The sequence below is a fragment of the Leopardus geoffroyi genome, chromosome C1, assembly GCF_018350155.1.
Source record: "Leopardus geoffroyi isolate Oge1 chromosome C1, O.geoffroyi_Oge1_pat1.0, whole genome shotgun sequence".
Classification (NCBI taxonomy): domain Eukaryota; kingdom Metazoa; phylum Chordata; class Mammalia; order Carnivora; family Felidae; genus Leopardus; species Leopardus geoffroyi.
Window position 1 is genome coordinate 139,618,574 of NC_059328.1, and position 22,444 is coordinate 139,641,017.

The 22,444-nt window shown below is 45.0% G+C and overlaps 1 long non-coding RNA gene across 1 annotated transcript; it reads left to right on the forward strand.

Annotated features, from left to right (window-relative positions):
• Positions 1 to 8,183: 8,183 nt before the first annotated feature.
• LOC123598912 lies at positions 8,184 to 13,586 on the forward strand. Its single transcript, XR_006712876.1, has 2 exons — positions 8,184 to 11,243; positions 13,204 to 13,586. It is a non-coding gene; the product is annotated as an uncharacterized LOC123598912 (long non-coding RNA).
• Positions 13,587 to 22,444: the final 8,858 nt, after the last annotated feature.

Here is a 22,444-nt window from a genome sequence, read left to right on the forward strand (position 1 = left end):
TGTCAGCCAGGACCTTGACAAGGACTGTTGGCCAGAACACTTACACTTGACTTCTCTGTGTGGTCTGGGCTTCCTCACAGCATTGTGTCTGGCTTCTAAGAGCAAATACTCCAAGACACAGAGAAAGAGCCATGTGGAAGCTGTATTGCCTTTTCTAATCTAACCTCTGAAGTCACATGTCATTGCTTCTACCCAATCTAATTGGTTAGAAGCAAGGCCCTTAAGACAGCCTGTATTCTAGAAAAGGGAAATTTGACTGCCATTTTTTAAAAAAAGAAATATTCTCATTTTTTAAAAATGTACATTTATTTATGAGAGAGACAGTGCAAGCGGGGGGAGGGGCAGAGAGAGAGGGGAGAACAGAGGATCTGAAGTGTGCTCTGTGCTGACAGCAGAGAGCCTGATGCAGGGATTGAACTCACAAACCATGAGATCATGACCTGAGCCAAAGTCGGACATTTAACTGACTGAGGATCCAGGTGCCCTTGACTGCCTTTCTTGATGGAGTGAAAAAAAATTTGTAGACACACTTAAAACCACCACATAAGTTTTGAACAAAACACGTGGTTGGGACATATTCTTCTTGCTCTGTAAGTATTGCTAAGATAAAATAATTGCTAATGTTTTCGGAGCACTTGCCATGTGCCAGGAACAATGCTAAGCACGCTACATGGTGTGACAGTTAAATGACAAACTATCCCATATTCTACAGGACAGGTACTATTATTTCCCCATTTCATCAATCTGGAATCTAAAACTTGAAGACCTTAGATAATTTGTCCATGTTACCCAGGTAGAAAGTGGCAGTCCCAGGACAGGAGCCCAGGCAGGCTTGTCCATTAATAGCCAAACTGTCAACATTTCCTCAGGCTCTCGTTTGCATGTATGAGTTTCAGGTGCATGAAATAGATTTTTCAAAGTTAATAAGTGGATGTATAACTGTATCCAACCTCACACACAAAATATGCTTGTACAGTTCCTAACAATAAGGAGAAAATATCTTCCTGGTAGCTGTTATTGGAAGGTTTTTGGAGGGAGGAGGCTGGATTTGAAGGAAAGATGCTAGGATCACCCCTTTGTGGGGTAACAGGTGACTCCCTAGCTAGGTTTCAGGGCAGGAGGGACCTTCTTTTTTTTTTAATGTTTATTTATTTTTGAGAGAGTGTAAGTGGGGGAGACACAGAAAGAAGGATGGAGACGGAAGATCCAGAAGCGACTCTGAACTGACAGCAGTGAGACCGATGCGGGGCTCAAACCCACAAACCGTGAGATCATGACCTGAGCCAAAGTCGATGCTCAACCAACTGAGCCACCCAGATGCCCCAGGAGGGAGCTCCCAGGAGGGAGAGGTATTGAGGGTTGTGGAAGAATGGTGAAGAAATAGGCAATTTCCAGATCTTCCAACCCACCCCTTTGTCCATAAGAGAATCAGAAGGAGATTTTAGGAGCAGAGACATCTAAAAGAGATTTCTTTCCTGCAAAGGGATTTGTAAGATGCTATGTGCTGTGTAACATGAACTCCCCCCAGGCCTCCAACATTTTTATGTGAAATTACAAAAATTCATGGTGGGTGTGTATAGTTCAATTTATTTTTATAGCTAGTTTAGAGGGTGAGTTTTGTATCATGAATTGCTCAAAATTAGCCTATGCTAATAAAGGGGGGGGGCACTAGCCTCTGGGTTCTTAAATCATGCCCTGTAACAAGTAGTTCGTGTCCTTGACAGAGTGATGGAATTCATTAACTAGTTTCAGTCCCACTAGGAGCCTGTTCTTCCTTCCCAGTAATTGGCATCAAGCCCAATCTGTTCCAGGAAGAATGAATTTCCTCACTGAGCATATGCTTACTGAGTGTCTATGGCACTTGTCATACCCAGATATGAACAAACCTCAGTAAGACTAAATTCCGGATTGAGGGGCTGTTCACCTTGTTTTGCCTACTTTGGTTACCAGGAATCTACGTGGAAGGTAGGTCTCATTTGGTCCAGATATGTAATAATTCTGCAATGAGTATGAAACCAACTCCAAGTACCCACTGAGATTAACCCAACACTCTGTGGTGAAAATCAAATAATTTTTTTCTTTATGCTTACACCAAAGAGCCTCCAGGATTGTCTTTGGCTCCCTTTCATTAGGGAAGTGGCAATAACTCTTAATCTGTCTAGCTGAAGGCACAGCTCAGGTCTGATCTAGGCCAACTTTGGGTTTCCTGTGTTGTTCTTGTCCACTGTCGTCTGCTGCCTCTTGCCACAGATTCTTGGTGATAAGCCTCAACATTTACACCAAACATAGCCATTGAACACTTAGGTGTCAATTGTTTTCTTCAAAATGCTTCCGTTTCCTCCATCAAGCTCTGAAAAATGGCCCTGGGATGGTAGGTTCCGTAGCTTCCTATCACTACCACCTGCACACTCTGATGGTTGTTGTGCTTTCCCTGTGGAGATGACTACACATTTACAGCACCAAAAGGAGCAAGGGCTTTATGACCCTTCTCATGGGAGGTATTACTTATATTCTGATTGGAGTCATAACTTAAAACGGATCCCTCGTTGTGTAGAAATGTGGATACCATGACCCCTCCTATGCAATACCTTTAAGCCTCTCTGTCAAGGTTCCCTTAAACAGTACTGTTTAATCATTTTGTAGAACACTGTATCATTTTCCCTAATTGTCTACAACCTCTTTCTATAAAAGGAGACTTCATTTTTAAATACTTGTGATGTCTTTCTACCTCTCCACCCTGCTGACAATCAGACTTGACTGTGGACTAGTTTTGGCCAGTGAATTGTGAGTAGAAGTGACAGAGCCTGTTCCAGAAAGAAGCCTCAAGAGTCACTGTGTGTTTCTGTCATGTTTCTTGCTGTTTTCTGTATCCACAAATTTATATTTTAGATGAGGAGTATTCTTTCACTCTCAATCCCCCAGAAGATGAGACATGTAGAATGAAGCTGGATGGAGCTCAGCAGAGCTGTAGCTGACCCGCAAAAGCCATGAAATAAAGAGCATGAGCAAGAAATAAACCTTTGTTGGTTTCAGGCACTAGGATTTTGGGGTGTTACTACAGCTTAACCTAGTGTAAGCTGACTAAAACACTCATAATGTAAGTTACATGCTTACTGTGAGGAAGCCTTTGTGGAATATGAAGTTGTACAAGATAGTGTCTGCCTTCTAGAAGCTTACAGTCTAAGACAAGATTAGATGCCCAAGCATCCGTTAAAGTAGCAGAAGTGGCTAAGCTGATGAGTGAGGCTGGAGGACCATAAGGCTGGTTAGCAGCCTGAAAAGTGAGAGGGGAAAATTTCACAGAGGAGGTGATTGGGAGGTTCAATGATGCAGGCACTTCAAGGAGAAAAAGGGCTGAGCAAGGTCTTCAAGGAATTACTTCTGGGTGAGTGGGTAGAGAAGGCGGTCCAATGCAAAGGGCTAAGGAGGTAGAGAGGATGCAAAGCCATCATAAAAGATTACTCTTTCAACATGTGTGGTGAGAGAAACCATAGTCATGGGGGAAGTCAAAGATTGCATCAGCTTCACAGAGTGATGCAGCAAGCAGAGTTGGGGATTGCTGCCCTTCCTACACACCCTTCTCTTAGAGCCTGCCCCTGCCCAGTGGGCCTTCTGAGGGAGAGGGCATTGGTTAGCTCCATGCTCCCAGCCTCAGATGATTCCACTGAGGTGGGCACCTGATGTGAGGAGGGCTGATCTAAGTTGCCAATGACCTTTCACTTGAATGATTAGGCTCAAAAGGATGACTGGGGACAGTCACATTCCTTCTCATAGGAGCCCCAAACTAAGAGGTACAGATGAAGCATGCTCCATGGGAATGGACCCTTGACCTGAAAACCAAAGGAAAATAAAGTGGATATTTTCAGGTCACGTACATATCCAAGTCATGAGGGCCCACAGAGAGTGGCTGGGAAAGAAAGAACAAGAGAACAACAGATACAAGGAGAAAATTGGAGAAGCCATGAGTAAGAGACAATAATGGAGCCACGGTGCTTCATGTATGCCAAGCACTGTACTAAGTCCTTTACATTGATAGTACCTCATTTATTTCTCCAAAAATCCCTGGATATGGGTGCTGTGATTATCCTCATTGTACAGACGAGGAACCCAAGACACAAAGAAGTGGTGCCCAAGATGACCGACAGTAAGGCCATGATGTAAACTAAGTAGACTGACTCCTGACTTCCTACTTTTAGCTACCATTCATTACTCCCCTTTGAAAGGGACATGAGAGGCACTTCCTGCAGCCCTTGGGAGTCAACACTTCCTAAGCTCAGGCAGTTTTGTTTTATTGGATATCCTGAGATCATATGAGCCATCCAGAATGGGTTTCAGCTCCCGGCAACCAAAATAACCCAAACCAAACCAGATGGGGAGATTTGGGCTTTCCAAATGAAAGAAAGAGGGGTGTCCATGTAGCAGACCTATAAGGAAGCACAGGGGGATGGGATTAAGGGCAAGGAAGAGACTTTTTCTCTCCCATAGCCAGAACCATATGGCTTAGTTTTACCATCAGGCACCCACAGTGCCATATGGTAGCCAGTTAACTAACCAAACAAGACTGACACATAATTCAGGCTGTACCTTTCTGGTAGCAGTTATTGGAAGGTTTTTGGAGGGAAGAGGTTGGATTTGAGGGAAAGATGCTGGGATAACCCCTTTGTGGGGTAACAGGTGCCTCCGTAGCTAGGTTTCAGGAAAGGAGGGAGCTTTTTTTTTTTTTTAACGTTTATTTATTTTTGAGAGAGCGCAACACAACACAAGGGGTGAGGTTGGGCTCACATGCCTCCTCCTTTCTGAGTCTTGGTTTCTCTGTCAATAAGATGGGAATGATGATTTTAAAAAATGGAGAGAATTTGACTTATCAAGACTTTGGGGAGACTAGGAAGGTGCAGATCAGCACAATGGGGCTGCCCCCTGTGGCTGCCAGACCTGGCATTTTGGGTCAGGTTTTCCAGAGACAGTCTCTGAGATGGAGGTGTGAGTGCAGGAAGCTTATCAGGGAGTGTGCTCAGTATCAACACCTGTGAGGACTGAGGGCATCTGGCTGAGCAGAGGGAGAAGTCACAGCAATGACAGCAGCCAGTTCCAGGGGGAACTTGAGCTCTTCAGAACTGTCCCCACAGCAATGGGCTGTGCCTTTGTACCCACCTCACCGAGAAGTCTTTGAGCTTGGGATGCTCTGTTAGGTGAGTCAGCTCCCTTGAGTCGAGGGCAGTTCCTGGGAAGAGGCTCAGTTCTGAGACTTTCAGAAGCAACACCCCATGTGGATGGGGGAATGTGTGCCTTGGCCCTGAAAGGAAGGATCTGGGTAGCACATCACTGCATCGTCTATGCACCAGAACTGAACCCCACTTCTCAGGGGCCAAATAGGGCAGGGGAGCATGGACTTTGGGAAAGGTGGGGGGGCTGAGAGGAGACAGGAGGTGTTTGAAGAAGGTTATTCCCTACTGGTATAATCTCACTCTGCCCCTGCCTGGAATCAGGAAAGTAAGTGACCAGGGAAAATGCTACGTGAGTCTGGATGTGTGTGGGAACCATAAAGGGGCAAACTCCTGCTCCAGTCTGAGGCCAAGAAGTCACAGTGAGGAGTCAGAAGCTGGAGAAAATAAGGCAAGGAAATTGCAAGGAGGCCATGCAATTAGAGTCTGAGCCAGGTTTAACCTAAATTTCAAAAGGCAGCCAGGTCCCACGTGGGTCACATCAGACAAGGGCACGTTTCCTAGCACCCAGCTGAGTTTTGAGGATTTCAGATCTCCATGAGCAAAACAGGAGGAAGCAACTCTCTGTGGGCCATGGTTTCCCAGCCCATAGTTGGCTGTTGAAAAAGTCAGTGAGAGTTGTACTGGGCCTGAGTTAGGTGACTATTGACACAATGTGTGAGAGGGTAAGCCTCTGCCCCACGCATTCTTGCTGCCGGATTCAGGGGAATATTACAACTGATTAGGTCCCCCAGAATTCATATGCTGAAGCCTTAATGCCCAGGGTGATGGGCACATATGACCTTTAATGAGGTCACAAGGGTGGGGCCCTAATCCAACGGTACTGGTGTCCATATAAGAAGACACCACAGGAGTGCGTGCCCAGACAGAAGGCCATGTGAGGACACAGCGAGCACACGGCCATCTGCAAGCCCAGAAGAGAGGCTTCAGGTGACACCAAACCTGCCAGCACCTTGGTCGTGGACTTTCAGCCTCCAGAACTGTGAGAAAATTAATTTCTGTTATTTAAGCCCCCCAGCCTGCAGCTCAGGCAGACTGAGACCAGGAAGTAGCCAGCTAGGCGAGCAGCGGGCTGAGAAGGTTGGTGCCGGAAGCAAAGCCCATCTGTGTGTCCTCCTGTTTCTCCCTCTTCTCTTTCCTGCCTCACACAGTCCAATGCTGGAGGGACTGGTCAGTGGCCAGGGGACACCTGGAAGAGTGGTGTTTAGAGGCTACATGTAGACTCTGGATATACAAAGGTTGAACATGAGAAATCAGGGCCTTCCGGGTTGCTCTGCAAACCGACTTCCAGCCCAGTGTTCCCAGCTGCATACACTTGAGGAGGGAGGGGGAGGGGAAGCAGCCTCCTTCCTTTCTGGCAGCTTGCTTTGCTGGCTGGCTGGTTAGCCATAGCCAATATCACTGACCTGAATTTGGCTTTCCAAAAAAAAAAATTGTTTCACTATAATTCTTTTGGTTCCACTTTGGAACTTGGATAAAAAATATGATCCCGTTTATGAAAATATTCCAAATACCCAAATCAAAACTGAAAACTAGGAAGGCGAGTTAACTTTCTGGGCCTCCTTATCTGAAAAACGAGGCAGTCACACTAGATTTGTGGTTGAAAACATTTTTTTTCTTTAAACCACAAGAAGCCTGTCTTCAAAAGAAGTCTTGCCGGGAAGCAGAAACAAAGGAGGTACCCGTGCGCTGGGCTGCTCTGATTAAAAGGGGAGAAGTGAGTTCTAGAAACCTGCCCACCAAGGTGGGGCTTTACTAAGCAGGGTCTGAAACCCATTTGCTATCATCACCTAAGCCAGTTAGTAGAGATGCAGCCGGTGATGGCCTCCTGCCTTCTCCCAACCTGCCTTTGTCCTTAAGAGGAGAACAAGGCCCAACATGTTCGCTGAGGCCTCTCCTGGGGAGAAGACGGTAGGTGGGGTGGGCCCGTGTAGAATGGGGTGGGGAAAGGTGAGAAGGTGTGGGGATGCTGGAGGGGCCTGGCAGGTTCAGGGGAGGCAGGGAGGAAGCACTATAGCAGGGCCCCACTGAGGCTGGCCCAGCCTGGCCTCTATAAGGAGTAAGTTCACTGGCTGATTGGTCCTTACCCTGCTGCCTCCCACAGTGGTCCACATAAGGGAGAGAGGAAAGAGCAGTACACATTTAAAGATCAGAAAGTATCTTTGCATCCTCTACCTCCTTTGCCAAACTGGCATCTCCTCCTTCATTCATTCCTGGCACTCTATCTCCTTAACCATACCCACCTTCCCCACTCTGCAACCAGTGTTCTGGAGTAGTTGGGTGGGGATAGACCTGCCTCCCCCAAAAGTGAGTCAGGCTTCAAAATTATTTAGTTCTCAGGCTTTGCAATCCAAACTCTCATCACTGTAATTCTGGGCATTAAGAAAGTGTTTCCCAAAGTGTGGCTCACAGATCACCCTATCAGCAACACCTGAGGAGCTCATTTGCAAATTTCCTCGAACCACCCCAGAGCCCCAGGGTCATAATCTTTGAGGCGGGGCTTCAAAACCTGTGTCTGTAACAAGCTGCCCAGCTCAGTGATGCACTTGACATCTGAGGAAGCTCTCTAGACTCTGGTTGTGCTGTGTGTGTGTGTGTAGATGTCTCTGCTATTCTGTAGCAGATCTCTTTCCCCTTGGGACCCTCTCTTTGGCAGCCTGAGTGGGATTTGTCTGCACTCTGGGAGTGTGCCCATAGGGAATGTTGTGCCTCCAGGCTCTCATTGATATCCAGCTAAAAATGCAACTGTAGATTCACCCAAATTAAGATGAAAATATTTCCACCCTCAGTCAGTTAAGCGTCCGACTTCAGCTCAGGTCATGATCTCACGGTTCGTGAGTTTGAGCCCCGCGTCAGGCTCTGTGCTGACAGCTTGGAGCCTGGAGCCTGCTTCCTATTCTGTGTCTCCCTCTCTCTCTCTGCTCCTCCCCTGCTCACACACTGTCTCTCTCTCAAAAATAAAGATTAAAAAAACATTTTTTTTTAATATTTCCACCCTCATGCATTCCCTTGCCAATCAGCTGCCTCTCTCCATGACCTCTGGATGTCACTACAAGCCAGGTTTCTGTAGCTGCCCATGCTCTCAGAAAAGGGCTGTCCTTCCAGAAACCTCCAGCTGGAATGAAGGGGTATAAGAAGCACTGCTCTGAGGGGCCCCGGAGCACCAGGCAGCAGGCCCTGCTTCCCCCAGACCCCAGGAGTACTCTCACTCTCTGGTTCTGCCTCCCAGAACTGGGGGCTGGGATGGCCAGGGTTGTACTGCCATCCAGGCTTAAGGCAGGGCAGGGCTACCCTCAAATCCCATGGGGATACCCTAACTCAGCACCTCATCAGGCAAAAGAGGAATGAAGAATTATCTCTGCAGGTTTTCATGAAGTCAAAGACTCTCAATCTCCCATCCCCTTCCTAGACCCTAAAGGGAGCAGGAGACAGGGACAAATTACAGACTTTACAGTCCTGCTTTCCACTGGTCCTCTTACCAAGGAGCAGGGTAAGGAAGACACATATCCTTTGAGCACCAGGGCAGGGACTTGGTCTTCAGAGCATCTCACATGTTAATTTAACAAACATTTATTTAGTGCTGACCATTTGAGGTTCTCTCAGTAGTAATACTAATGGCAGAGATCACACGTGGGTTTCTACCGGCCAGGAGCAGGGCTAACACATCACATGCATCATCATGCCAGAGTCCAAAATGTCCAAGGAGGCAGGAACTTCTCTTGCTCCAGGGGAATCTGCCCCTTAGATAAGTCCATGCAGAGTGGACTGGCAGAGCTGGGAAGGAGCCCTGGTCACAGGACCACACCTGTGGATGGTCCTGTGTCACAGGTAAGGAAATGAGGCTCAGAGGGACAGGAATGGCTGGTTCTTAGTCTTGGTTCAGTCTCGAAACATTGCTAAAAATGCCAACTCCTTAGGGAAACTTCTTCAGCAGGCAGCTGCAATGTGTTTGTTTGTTTGTTTGTTTGTTTGTTGGCATGTGCATACATGTATGATATTATACACTGTACCATGTAACACATTAATAATATCAGTGAAATATACATTGAATTACAAAATTAAAAATACAGACGAGTAGGCATTCTAATATTGCTTATGCACCCTGGCCTAAGCCTTTTAATCACATCAGGTACATGTCTCTGATTCCTTAACTGTTCTGATGGTTACTGTGAGGATGAAAAGGGAGAAATACTTTGAAATTAAAATGACTAATAAGTGCAAATTGATCTAAATAATAAGCATAATTTATTCCTATAGGATATCTTGATTGAGCCCCTGTGCATGTCAGGACTTGTGCTGGGTACAGTGGGGAGGTCACAGAGAGTCCCATCAAAAGCTTGTCCACAAAGAGGCAATTGCTAAGGAGACAGGAGATATAAATACCATTGCCTTGAGTGCAGATGGAGCAACCAGGATGGCTAAAACACTAGGTTCTATAAGACTTCTGGGAAAGAGATGCAACCTTCCCCGTACAACCACTAGAAATATGGTTAATCCTTATTTTCCTAAGAGTTCACAATGCTTATTAAATACACTGTAACAAGAACACAAGCTATACCGTAAAGGGCTGAAAGTAAGACAATGTGTCAACTGTCATCATCGATAATGTCTGATCAGTTCAGATGGGTGAGCCCATCGTGTCTGCATGAGGCAAGGTACTAAGCCTGTCTAGGAAACGCAAGCCAATCCAGGCAATCCATGTGTCTGTGTGTTGTGACAACATAGTTGGAAATAAACTTAGGAAGGTGGGGTCCAAATGGATTAAACCAATGATGCTGAAAGAAAACAGAGGTGTAAATATTTGGTGAGTCAGTTGGCTAGAATGGTAAATGTGGGGACCAAGGAGGTGCATCAAACACATGTGGGCCCTCTCCCCCTGGAAGTCCCCCTTCATGAAATGTTCCCCAGCCAGAAGCATGTGGGAAGCCTTTATTGTTTTCTTGGCCCTAGAGAGAGTCCAGGGAAAGAGAGAATAAGTGGATGATTCCATGGTCGTACTTGGGAAAGGGCTCCAAGCACACACCTACTAGTGTTGGCCTCATTGTCATCTCTGCATCCAGAGGACAAATGGTCAGTAGTGCTATCAAGGAAAAGGGCTGGAGAACGGAGGCAGGAAATCATACCAGCTGGTCTGGAGGGAAGTTATATTAGTTCACTAAGGCTACTGTAATCAAGTACCACAGACTGGGTAGCTTAAACAACAGAAATTTATTTTCTCATTATTATGGAGGCTAGAAGTCCTAGATCAATGGTCAGCAAGGCTCCTTCCTTCTGAGGCCTCTCTCCTTGCCTTGCAGATGGCGATCTCCTCCCTATGTCCTCACACGATCTTCCCTTTGTACATGTTTGTGTCCTAATCTTTTCTTATAAGGACATCAGTGATACTGGATTAGGACCCACCCTAATGTCCTCGTTTTAACTAGATTACCTCTTTCAAGACCTTATCTCCAAATATAGTCATATTTATGGTACTGGGGTTAGGAGATTAACATACGTATTTTGGAAGAAGACCTAATTCAGCCTGTAACAGAAGTGTTTTCTTAACTTTGTTAAAATGAAGCATTGAGAGAAAAAAAGAACTAACCAGCTCACTGTGTGAAATGTCATAAAGGCTTCACTGAGACCTGGTATGAATGACAAAAAGACTGGCCCAACTTAGCCAGTTTGGGCCAGGACCTCAGGAGTGACCAGCTTCTGCCAAAAGTCTTCTCTACAGCCAGATGATGCTATAAACTGACTATCTGTGTTCCTCTCAAATTTGCGTGTTGAAATCCTAACCCTCAATGTGATGGCATTAGGAAGTATGGCATCTGGGAGGTGATTAGGTTATGAGGGTAGAGCCCTTGCGAACGTGATAACTGTTTTTATAAGAAGAGATTCAGGAGCTTGCTCTTTCTCTCTGTTCTCCAGCATGTGAGGATATGAGAAGAAAGCCATCTGCAAACCAGGAAGAGGGCTCTCATCAGAACAGAAGCTGCCAGGACCTTGATCTTGGACTTTCAGCTTCCAGAACTGTGCGAAGTAAGTTTTGTTATTTAAACCACCCCATCTATGGTAATTTGTTACAGCAGCCTGAGCTAAGACAGATGGCGAGGATTCTAGGAGTGTGATGCCTCAACCACACATGTGAAAAGGAAGAACGTCCTTGATCACAGTTCTGGCCCTATTGCCCATTGGGGTGGAGATGCCTTGCATGCAGCCGCTGTGTGGGCCCCACAAGGTCTGACCTCGAGGCAGAACTTCCAGGGGGCAGGCCGTGATGCTTGCTTTTCTTCCCCAGGAACACGTCCGTAGATTCTTGTTGACCCACTGGCCTCGAGGCAAGTCCCCTTCTTTGGGATGTGGTGCCTCTGGGATGCTGTGTAGTCCAGTTTTGAGATCTCTGTCACTGCGGTGGCCTGAATCTCTGAGAGTCATGGAGAGGAAGCTCTTGCTGATAAGGCAGCGGGGGGGGGGGGGGTTTCCTGGGTGCTGATGCCAGGAGCCATTTGTAATGCTGGTGGAAGCTCTGCACAGCTCTAATCTGGTTTATGCAAACCCAGTCATTTTGCAGCCCACAAGGAAGGCTAGGAGGAGGGATTTGCTTTGATCTATTATCAAAGAAGATTTTGCATTTACGTGGGAATGGCTAATACTGAAAATATTGCTGTTTGGGAGAAACAGCCAATCTATGTTTAAAATTCAGATATTTGAAATGATACTATAGCATCTTGGAACACCCAGCATTAAACAAACAAATGTGAAACTCCCTGTTTCATTCTTCAGATAAAAACCAAATGAAGAGAAGTACAAAGCATCCAAGCACTTGTGAAAGTTTCCCTCTTCTTCTCTAGTATTGGCATCTTCTATGACCTTGTGTTCCAATCTGGCCATAGCTGTTGAAAAGCAGAGGAATGCTTTCCCTAAAGGCCCCTGGCATAAGGCTCTACACATGAGGGCTGGGGGGTTGGAACCATTGTTTCAGAAAGAACATTCTGCTGTAGCCCAAGGAAATGGGATTGGAGTCAGGAGTCAGGAGACTGGGTCTGAATGCAAGTGCTGCCTCTCACCAGCTGTAAGAGATTAGTTTGAGCAGGTTCTTAACCTCCCAAGCATCTCCTGGACTTCTCCTTTATAGGATGGGAACAACCGTATTTGACCTTACTGCACCTCCTACCCCCCCCCCATCCTCCTTGAGTTATGGGGCTTTTGTGAGAATCAAATGGAACAGTGTAGGTGAAGGTACTTGTAATGATAAAGCATCATACACCTTGCAGGAGACAATTTTGGGTTTTGTCACCCAACATCTTTTCCTCTCCTTCTAGTAGCAGCATAATATAAACTAAATTTAACCCAGTCTATAACCCATAACATAAATTTTCTCTGGACAACCAATCTGATCCCACTATTAATCCCTGGGCTACAGGTATACTTGACCCTGGATAGTCCCAGAAGCTGGGGGTGTGGCTCCTTGCATAGGAAAGCCTTGCACCCTCCCACTCTCCTCCTTTCAAACCATCCTCCAGTGTGTTATCCATATTGTAGCAGTTATACAGCTGAAAACCACCTTTCTATACTTTTCTACAGGCAATGATAGGAATGCAAATTATTACCCAAAATTTTCCATTCAAACTGTATTTGGAAGAGATAATTTCCCTGTGATGTTCACATTTTCTTTTCTTTTTTATTTAAAAACAATTTTTTAAACGTTTATTTATTTTTGAGACAGAGAGAGACAGAGCATGAATGGGGGGAGGGCCAGAGAGAGAGGGAGACACAGAATCCGAAGCAAGCTCCAGGCTCTGAGCTGTCAGCACAGAGCCTGACACGGGACTCAAACTCACAGAGTGCAAGATCATGACCTGAGCCGAAGTCGGCCACTTAACCAACTGAGCCACCCAGGCGCCCCATGATGTTCACATTTTCTGTAGGCATGCATGCTTATGGACACTTTCCATGAAGCAGTGGTTCCACATCTGGTCAATTGTGTCTTGGGTTTCAGAAGCAGTTTGGAGGCAATGTCACAAATCCTGGGCCCAGGCCTGAATAAAGCTGGCAAGTTCCTTTCCTTGCTGATCCACAGTGAAAACGTGATGGCCAAAGTAGATGAAGTGAAGTCCATAATTAAATTCCCAGTTGAAGACGGTGTGGCGTCTGGCAGTGGCTATCGGCCATGTGAAGATGACAGAGGATGAACTTGGGCACAACATCCACTTAGCTGTCAATGTCCTGGTACCATTGCTCAAGAAGAATTGGCAGAACATCCAGGCTTTATACATCAAGAGCACCACGGGCAAGTCCCAGAGCCTGTACTAAGGCACAGCTTAATAAACCCTAGTGCTACCATTAAATAAATCTATCTATCTATCATCTATCTATCTATCATCTATCTATCTATCTATCTATCTATCTATCATCTATCTATCTCACTCCTTCAGACCATCCACCAATTTTGTAAGAACTCAGTACTGGAATGAAATCCCTCTCTGCTTTAAATATCTAGAGTGGCTTCTGTATTCTGAGTGAATTCTGTCTTGTACAGAAGAGATAGATACTTGGGACCCCATTTGGACCAAGGAGAGACGTATCACAGAATTTCATTCCAAAAGTTGATAAATAGAGGCTAACTTTCCAGTGGAGTTGGAGGTTATGAGGCCAGAGCAGCTGGCAGCCATCTTGCCTTCACAAAAGAGCTTGTGTGAGAAAAGTACCAATTAGGGAGCCAAGCCAAGAGATAAGAGAAGCCTGATCTTGACACCATTTAGGTAATTGAACCAAGTAATATCTTGTGCCAAACCTTTCCCTGGACTTTCCAGTTATATGAGCCAATACATTCCTCTTTCTCTCTGAGACAGCTGGAGTTGAGCTAGTCTATCATTTGACCAAAACGTAACTTATTTGGCATAATGATGACCACAGGAGAGAAATAACAGAGCAGCAGTGGTCAGATTGCTATAGATCACATATTCTCAATCAGTGGTCTGCATCGTACAAGTGAACAGGTCTGGGCCTGGGCCTTCTAGGTCACATGAGGGACACGTGAACAATTGGAAAATTCTCCCAGGTGAGCTGGTTCCCACGTGTACCCCTGGTGAACATGGCTGCTATGGATCAACTCACAAGGAAGGGAGAACAAAACAGTGGCCATTTCTTGAGAATACTGGAATGTTTGAATCTTAGTTTCAAGCATAATTTTTTTTACTTAATTTTTATTTTCTCCTTTTAGGGTTAAAAAAACAGTATTATAACCGCCAGATGAGAATACTATCAACTGAAATATTTCAGTCCAGCTTGTGTAAACTGAAGCAGCTGGGCCATTTTTTTAAAAATTATAATAAATAAGTGAATACATAATCAATCCCTCGAGTGCCAGCTCTCTATTCTGTTTGCTCCCAGAGCTGTGATTTTTCATCTTTATTCTGTGCCCCCAGAAAGAAAAGCAACATAGGGAAAAATGTTGACAGACTGTTCTCTGTGACATCAACCAACAGAAAAAGCTAAATTGTTGATGCTCATTCCAGAAGGCATTTCTACTGTGGGTTTTGGTGGGTGCAGATTTAGAATAACCCTTCCTTTTCTGGATTAAATATTAACTATTTAATACAAAAAGCCACCTGAGAAGAAAACCCAAATGTTTTGATGTCTGCAATGTGTGTCTGCAATGTGTGCAAAACACAACAGCGGCAGAAATAGGCCTATGGAGTGTAGTTAACAAGCACAGAACTAAATATTGATCAAGCATTTCTCAAGTGCCCAGCCAGGTCTCCTGCAGCCAAAGATGAGCCCGACATGCTCCATTGGTTCAAGAAATTTACTGTCTACAGAGGAACAGACTTGGTGAAAAAACATAATCACTTGATAGAGGATTTCATCTTTGGAATCAAACAAAACTTATTCAAAGACACATCTGAAGCATAAGCTGAGTGATCAAACCAGCTGACTCTGAGGTTTGACTCTTAGGATGGCTCTGAAGTCAGTTCCCAAAGATGATTACTGCAAATATCATGAGCATCCTAGAATGTGTGCGTTAGCTCCAAAAGTACCACTTCGAAGGGGCAAATTCATTTCACATATAAGTTCCAGTTTGTGGGGTTTTTTTTGTTTTTTTGTGGTTGTTTTTTTTTTTTTTTTTTTTTTGGTTTTTGTTTTTAGGAACATATACAGGCAAAAGAAATCCCATGATTAAATGCTTGGTTGACAGAATTCTTCCCTAAATGGAATTTCTTCAAGATGTCCCTGGATGCGAATACTTATTAGGCCACATAAGCATTAACATTCAATTATACTGGCCCATTGCCTGTGCCTTGGCATCCCCTGTAAGGCTCCCGCTGGGTATTGCTGGAGACTTGTCTATGTGAAAGAACAATCTCTGCTCTCAGGCCCTTCTGCCTGGCCCCTCACTGCGAACTGCTGCCCCCAAAGCCACTCATGGCCATTTTGGCCAGGATATCTGGAAGCAGTACCTTCCTTCTTGAGCTCCTGGACACCCTGCAGACATGGGGAGATAGACCTTTATCCCAATCCTGCCTTGTATTTTGTCCTCAGGGCCCGAGTCTTGGAAGCTCCCACTGCAAGCAGGTCACTGACCTGCGTGTAACTTCTTTCCAATCCCAGCCCCTCTACTACAAAGCAGGAGTCCTAGACAGCACGCCATCCAGCTCCATTCCCTCCCCACCAGGGTCTGAACTGAAGTCCACATCACCTCCTCTCTTTCTGCACACTGACCCCTGAGGAGCTGGCTACCAGCTTGTGGCTCTGCCAGACAACACATTCCCATTAGGTTCAGCTACTTCTAAAATAAAGATCAGGCAAAAGTCTGAAGAAGTGAGATTCCCTCCTAACACTTCTCTTGATTTCTGACAGAGCTGACTTGAGGTCAAAGCTTACAGTGAGTTAACAGAATGGGTTCTGGGCAGGAGGCTGCCACTCTCCATTGAAAGGGTGGGGACGGTGTCTGCAATTGACTGTACAATTGAGACACCTCACAGACTCCAGGGGGCAGGGACGTCCAACAACTCACAAGGCCAAGGAAAAGAAAGGTGTCACAGATACTGTTCACAAGGGTTTCTTTTAGGAAGTTACAGTGTGGGGAATGCTCACATTCTGCTTTGTAATGGCTGTAATGTTTTCATTCTTTTTAAAAAGTCTCTATTTTTAACAGTTATGGGGAGAATGAAACAAGGTTTCAGATGTGGGTGGTCAGTGCATTCTCCTTCTCCCAGCGACCTCCCAGAACTGTACATTTTATTTGCATAGCTGAAGAATACATTATTTTTATATTAAACAAGCAGGACTATATTACGGATTAAGATACATAAATTCACATGACCTTTTTTTAAAAAGATTTTATTTTTAAGTGATCTCTACACCCAATGTGGGGCTTGAACTCACAACCCCGAGATCAAGAGTCTCATGCTCTACCAGCTAAGCCAGCCAGGTACCCCTAATTCACATGAATTTTTAAAATAGAACAAGGGACTTAAAGGAATTTTCATCTCTGGTGCTCCGAGGCACACATTCACTCTTGTTAGGGACACTAGAGCAGAAAAGTTTGAGAAGTGGACCCCAGGGAGGCCCCAAATCTCCTTCACTGAGGACTGATGGAGTCAGCTCGTGTGTTGGAAAAAACACTCTGAAGGAAGCATGGTGAGTCAGAAGGGAATGGAGCTTAGGTTCTTGAGCTCAACCCCTGGGTAATAATTATACAAGTTGCCTCTTGAATCTAGAGCGTACTGTGTGTTAGGGCATCCACATACATTTCAAGACCCATGTTTTCATAGGACACTGAGCCTCAAGAAGTGAAGAGCTAGCTCTCAGTTGCATGGCCTGAATTCAAGCCTAGGCCTACTGAATATCATCACCCCTGCACCTTTTGAAAATTGTCCCCATGCTTCCCATCTTCTGGCCTTCTCCATCTCCATCCAATATGGCAGGCTTTCAGAGTCCCTGAGGCCAGGCCCACTTATAGGAAGCCATGATGCCTTAGCCAGCTGACTGGGTCTGGGAACCTGCCACTGGGCTCCCTTGACTTTCAACTAAACCCATTCCCTGAACAGAATGGTCTCAGCCATTCCACATCTAACTCCAGGATAAAGTGACTCCATGATTTTCCCAGAGGAATTCTTGGTGATGAATTTCTAGAGGTTGTGGCTGGCTATGAAGAAAAGAGGGTGTCCACCTGCACAGAGTGAAGATGAGGCTTACGTAATCCTGAAAGGGAAGCTCAACAGCCTAGTGTGGAGGAAGAAGAGTGCACTCTCCCCACCCCATCACATCTCCTTTCAGGAAGTTGAACTACTTGAGTGTCCAAGGGAAAGGAACCAGCAGTTCCCACCCACGGCACCTCCCAACGTCCCCACCCCCTGGACACCACACCTGTGGCTTCTCTTGCTAGACTTCTGCCTGTAGTCCAGGAGAGAGCATTGACCTGGGGACTTGAAAGCCTTCTGCTTATTACCGAAGCAGCAGGGGGAGGACAAGGACACTCTCCTCCCTGGTATGTGCTGTCGCTGAACAGGAAATGGCTCCGGCTTTTCTTCCTCTCAGCCTTTGCTTTCTGTTTCAAGTCTGTAGTCTGTATCTCTGAGTCACACAAAACACTTTAGAGCAAACAATAAGAAACAAGTGTGCTTGGAAGGGGAATGTCTTGAATTCTAATGAGCCATTTGCTCTGTAAGGCAACAACATTGTTTTTCGGTTCCAAATTGGACTCTGATCTGTCTACATCTGTTTCTTTCCATACTCTGTCCTCTAGAGCAGGAACTTGGTAGGTGTGAAGCTCCATGAATGCAAGAGGCTGAACAGGGTTTGGAGGAATCATTGGGGCCACACTTTTGGGAGGCTTCAACTGTGATTACATCTGCTAGGTAACCAACCAATATTTACTTACACTGTGTCCACAGTGTCGGTTATATGCCAGATACTGTGGTAGGTCCTCAGGATGGAGTATAAAGCAATATGGACAAAATCTCTACTCTTTGAGCTTAAAATCTAATGGGGAAGATAGATGTTAAGCAAAATTTCCAATGACATTGAATGTTATGAAAGAGAAAGGCAAGATACTGTGGGTACAAGTAAAGAGTATGTAGCTTGGCTGGGGGTAAGAAGTCTTCTCCCCAAGAAAGTGACATTTAAGGTAAGACCTAAAGGAGTTGCCTGTGTGCAGATGATGAGGAAGGATGGAGTATAGACAGCTCCAACCTAGGGGATCAACATATGTGGAAAGTTCTGAGGTGAGAGAATGTCCTCGTGTCTGGAGTGAAGAGAACAGGGAGGGAGACCCTGGTTGCCAGTGGAATGCAACTGACAGGTTCCAGGAAAGGAAAACACACCATCAGATTTGCATTTTTTTAAATGTTTATTTATTTTTGAGAGAGACAGAGACAGAATGCGAGTGGGTTGGGGCAGAGAGAGAGGGAGGCACAGAATCTGAAGCAGGCTCCAGGCTCCGAGCTGTCGGCACCAAGCCTGACGCGGGGCTCAAACTCACAAGCTGTGAGATCATGACCTGAGCTGAAGTCGGAAGCTCAACCAACTGAGACACCCAGGTCCCCCATCAGACTTGCATTTTTAAAGGATCACCCTGGCTGTGGTGAGAAGAACGGAGTTGGAAAGAGGCAGGAATCCATTCAGGGAGGTAGTTGTGCCCCTTTGGTCAGTTGTTGGGTGAGAGATGGTGGTGATTTGCACTGGGGCTGTGGCAGAGAAAGTGGAACCAATAAAAGACTGAGTGAGGAGTAACAGGATGAAAACATTCAACAACATCTCCCACTGGAAACTGAGGAGACGCTTTCTGTTTTGTAAATAACCTCGGGCTTCATTCAAGGGTGCTGTCCACTGGATTTCAATCCACTTGAGAAGGAGGCGAGAACACTTAGACAAGGAGAAGATCACAATTCCATCTCTAATGTATGGGGAAAACCAGAGCCCTCCACTGGCTGCATACCCTCTCCTGTCGCCCTCTTCTGCTAATGGATCTTCTCGGCATCCCATAACAAGAAAAGTAGATTTGCATAATATCTGTGAGGAATGTCTGCCAAGAAATGGGTGCCATCATATTTCAAAGGCAATCCACAGCAGCAAGGACTGGGCACAACTCTCCTAATGGTGACCCTTGATCTTGTTTATGCAACTTTAGGTTATTGTCATTCAAAGCAAGATGGCCAGACATCAGGAAGAACTATCTGGGCTGAAAATGGTACAGAGTATAACAATGTCTCCACCTTCTGAAAGATCCCTCCTACCACCACCCTTCTTTTTCTCTTTCATTGACTGCTTCCTGCATCCCAAATGGTGGTAGCTGTACTGTGGGGGGAATCCCTCCCTTTAGTTTGGTCCCCATTCCACCACTGTCAAGGCAAGTATTCACTGAGATTGGGTCTGTTAAGGTTCTCTTGCTTATAAATACTCTTGGTTGTAAAAAAACAAAACAAAATAAAATAAAATAAAATAAAATAAAATAAAATAAAATAAAATAAAAAGAACATTTATTATATTGTATAATGAGGAGTCCAGAGAGAGGGTGGACTTCAAGCTTATCGGATCCAGCAGTTCAGCATGCTTATCAGGGACTCTGGATTTTTTCATCTCTCTGCTCTGCTGTTCAGCATGTTCGGTCTTCCTGGGGCTGGTTTCCTCTAGGATACAGCATGGCTGCTGGACATTTGGGGCCACCTGCTTCCTTCCAACAGGAGAAAAGTGTCTTCAGTGACCCTCTAGGAGTAGGGAGAAACCTCTCAGAAGTCCTAGCAAAGCTCTCCTTCAGTCCTCATCCTCTCAGAAGCACTCACTAGTGAGAAGGTTGGCCTCACTCTTATCTGCTGAGACTAATTAGGGCTGGAGGTTGGGTTGGGGTCACCTTGCCTTGGGTCACAGGGGCTGTGTGGAAGAGTGAGTGCCTGAATGGAATTGTTTTTTGTTTTTTTTTTTTTTTTAAGAAAGAGCCAGGGAACAAGAGATGTTGGGTCAGCAGCTACCAGGGTCTACCACAAGCTCTGACTGGGATGGGCACTACAGGGGCTGTAGGAAAAGAGAATTGTAAGTTTTGAAAAAACATTTCATTATGGAAATTTCATTACATATAAAAAGTAGACAAAACGGTGCAACCAACCCCCACATACACATTGCCAAGCCTTGACGATGAGCAACTCCCGGCCTTTTTAATCTATTTTCCTACCTGCTTTCCTGCTTCACTTCGTGATAAAGCAAATCCCAGACATTGTATCATTTCATCCAAAATTATTCTAGCATGTATCTTTAAAAGACAAGAACACTTTTGTTTTTTTTCAATTTTATTTTATTTTATTTTTTTTTTAATTTTTTTTTTTCAACGTTTATTTATTTTTGGGACAGAGAGAGACAGAGCATGAACGGGGGAGGGTCAGAGAGAGAGAGGGAGACACAGAATCGGAAACAGGCTCCAGGCTCTGAGCCATCATGAGCCATCAGCCCAGAGCCTGACGCGGGGCTCGAACTCACGGACCGTGAGATCGTGACCTGGCTGAAGTCGGACACTTAACCGACTGCGCCACCCAGGCGCCCCTATTTTTTTTCAATTTTAATTGCAGTATAGTTGACATATAATATTAAATTAGTTTCAGGTGTATAATCTAGTGATTCAACAATTGCATATATTACAAAATGCTCACCACAATAAGTATATTACAATATTATTGACTGTATTCCCTATACTGTACACTTTTTACACCATGACTTCTTTATTTTATAACAGGAGGTTTGTACCTCTTAATTCCCTTCACCCATTTCATCCATTCCCCCAATGCCTTCCCTTAGGCAACCACCACTTTGTTTTCCATATTTGAGTCTGCCTCTCTGCTTTTTATTGTTGTTGCTATTTGTTAATTTGTTTGGTTTTTTAAAATCCACATATACGTGATATCATGTCATAGTTGTCTTTCTCTGTCTGGCTTATTTCACTTAGCATGATGTCCTCTTGGTCCATCCATATTAAAGGGCACTCTTCAAAATCAAACCATGACATTAATTCAAAAATAATTAATTAACAGTCATTTCTTAATATTATCAAATTATCTAGTCAGTGTTTAAATTTCTAAACATTTTAAATTGTCTTGCAGGTGACAAAAGTTCTGTTCATAGTTTGTTCAAAAGTAAATTCTTAGAGATCAGCCCTTAACTTACTTACTTACCCAACTTCTTAACTTACCAGATAAGGAGAGTGAGATGTGGAAGAGTTGAAATAATTTCTTACCCCAGGGCCCTCAGATTTTATTTTATTTATTGATGATTCTAACCTGCTTCATTTCATGATGTATTTGAGGCAGGTGGTTACATACTGGGAGACTCCACAATTCATTCATTAATTTAACAAATACTGCTTCAGCATCAGCTATGTACAAGGCACTCAGTGAGGCTGGTGCAAGCACATGCATCTATAATCAGAAGACTTGAGCTTTGACTGACTTCTAGGGCTTCTATCTACGACATCAGGCAAGTCTCCTCATTCACCGCCATAGTGCCTGAAATCTCCAGAGGGGCACTCTTTGGGGTTAGGGAGTTGTCTTAGGAGGCCCTTCCAAACACTCACCATATTATTTTTGTGGACAGTTGTTCTTTTGAGTTGCCCTCATGGAACACTCTTCCTATTTTGGAAGAATCCTAAAATAGGAGAAAGGGCTATACTTTCTACTACAGAAACTGAATTTATGGATGGTCTTTCCCCACCTCCAGAAAACTGGAGAGACACAGGACTTTGTGCTCCAGCCAAATGCTACAGCCCAGGACCAAAGGCCCAGGCCAGTTGGAGATGATCCACAGGTAGTACAGCCAGGTCAAATCCAAGGGAACAGTGCCAAGCAGCCAGAACCACCAGGGTGATAACCAAGAAGACATTCCCAAGAGTCACTTCTGCTCAGCTGTGCTTCCCATAGCAGCTGATTTTTTCCTTCTACTATGCTCTGTCTGACCTTTCAGTAAATGACTCCTACCTAAGTGCCTAGAGTCACTTCTTGCTCTGCACAAGCAAAATCTCTAAGAGAGTCAGTTGATAACGATCACGCATTAATAATATGTTGGGGCTTTTACATTGTTCTGATTGCCTTATCAAATTAAATATTTGCCAACTATTAGGAACAAATGGAACACAGGATAGGGCTATTTTGAGGGACACTTCTGGGGGTAGGGGGAGGACACAAGAAGTTCAGACCCACCATGAGGACCTGGAAGTCTAGTATGTTAGCCCAGGATGCTGGGTGACTGGAGGCTGT